Source organism: Panicum virgatum, chromosome 8K, assembly GCF_016808335.1.
Source record: "Panicum virgatum strain AP13 chromosome 8K, P.virgatum_v5, whole genome shotgun sequence".
Lineage (NCBI taxonomy): Eukaryota > Viridiplantae > Streptophyta > Magnoliopsida > Poales > Poaceae > Panicum > Panicum virgatum.
The window spans coordinates 47,750,305-47,752,253 of record NC_053143.1 but is presented as its reverse complement, the minus strand read 5'-3'; the positions used below and the strand labels follow the sequence as shown (position 1 = coordinate 47,752,253).

Below are 1,949 nucleotides of genomic sequence, written 5' to 3'. Positions count from 1 at the left end.
AGCCCCATACGCGAAAATGATTAAGCGAGGGTTCTCTTCCTGTCCATAGTTCATACGGTGTTTTCGGCACCGATTTACTTGGCACCCGATTAAGAATGTAAATGGCGGTTTTTAACGCCTCCATCCACAAATTAATCGGTAACGTGGAGTAGCTCATCATACTTCTGACCATATCCATCAGGGTACGGTTTCTTCTTTCTGCTACTCCGTTCTGCTGAGGCTCGCCCGGCGTAGAATACTGGGCAACTATGCCATTTTCCATAAGGAACCTTGCAAAAGGTCCGGGAACTTGGCCATAGGGGGTGTGTCGACCGTAGTACTCTCCCCCACGGTCGGATCTGACTATCTTAATCTTTAAATCATGTTGGTTTTCTACTTCTGCTTTGAATATCTTGAATTTATCCAATGCTTCTGATCGTTCTTTTATTGGATAAATGTAGCCATAACGCGAGTAATCGTCTGTAAATGTTATGAAAGAAACATAACCATCTACAGTAGTGACAGGGAATGGTCCACATATATCTGTGTGAATTATTTCTAGAATTCCCGCACTTCGTTTGGCACCATTCTTTATGTTCTTAACGAATTTTCCTTTAATGCAATCAATACATTGTTCTAAATCTGAAAATTCTAACGGTGGAAGAATTGATGCTGTCACTAAGCGCTCTATTCTCCCTCTCGAAATATGGCCTAAACGACAGTGCCATAATTTCAACGAAATTGCATCAATTTGTTTGCGTTTCTTAGTAACATTCTCATATGAGGAGGCATTTTTATTCTCAGAACATACTGCATTCACATTCTCAGATAATGAAAGAAAATATAATTTGTCTTGTCGGAAGGCAAGACCAACACATTCTGAATTAACTTGTATCTTACACTTGCCATCACCAAAATGACAAGCAATAGCGTCATCATCTAATTTAGACACACTTATTAAGTTTCGTTGCAAAGACGGTACATAAAGAACATCTCTCAAACAAAGTACAAAGCCACTATGTAATTCTAAATGAAATTCTGCAATGGCTTCGACTTCAGCTTCTACACCGTTTGCAACTTTAATTCTTCTTGCGCCTCTTGGCAGGGTCCTCCTCATACTTGATCCCTGTAAAGAATTAGCAACATGATTAGTTGCACCAGAATCAATCCACCAAGTGGATTTGTCATAACTTAAATACAGGGATTCATCTACAAAAGTAATGGTGTCCTCACCCTTTCTTAACAACTCTTTCAGGAATTCTGGGCAGTCCCTCTTGTAGTGCCCTCTCTTTTTGCACTTCAGGCACTGGTCTTGTTCAACTGGGAAATTTTCCCAGTCTTTCTGTGAAGGTGGTCTGGAAGGGCCACTCTCATGCTGATTCTTGCCTGGTGGGAAATGTCACTTGTTATGCTGGAAGTTCTTATTCTGAAAGTTCTTTTTCTTGTGCTGAACTTGAAAAGCAAGTTCACCACCATTGGAGTTCTTAAGGCGATCTTCTTCTTGAACACACATGCCAATCAGCTTGTCAATTCTCCAATCTTCTGGAAAAGCGTTATAGTTGACATGAAATGCCTCAAACGCCTTTGGTAGGGACTTGAAGACCAGCTGAACAATGAATTTTTCTGGCAAAGGCATGTCCATTGTCTTAAGCTTGTTGGCCATGTGGCTCATTTCTAAGATATGTTCTCTGATGCCACCGCCAGTGTATTTCTTGGTGATAAGCTGCTCAGCAAGAATGGCAGCATAAGCCTTGGAAGAACCAGTAAACTGACTCTTCACCTTTGCTAAATATTCTGAAGCGGTGTCACAATCTGGGATCGCCATCTTGATGGCATCTGAAGTGGAACCCTTCATGACCATAAGACACTTGCGGTTGGAATCATTCCAACGTGTCTTGTCAGCATCATATCTGGTCATAGCAGAGTCATAATTCTTCTCTCGGATAGCCCAAGCAGCAGCTTCTTCATTC

The 1,949-nt window shown here is 41.4% G+C and overlaps 1 long non-coding RNA gene across 1 annotated transcript; it reads right to left on the bottom strand.

Annotated features, from left to right (window-relative positions):
* Window positions 1-823: 823 nt before the first annotated feature.
* LOC120644953 lies at window positions 824-1,343 on the bottom strand. The gene is made up of 2 exons (XR_005663998.1): window positions 1,213-1,343; window positions 824-1,105 (listed from the first exon to the last, which is right to left on the bottom strand). It is a non-coding gene; the product is annotated as an uncharacterized LOC120644953 (long non-coding RNA).
* Between the last annotated feature and the right edge of the window lie 606 nt (window positions 1,344-1,949).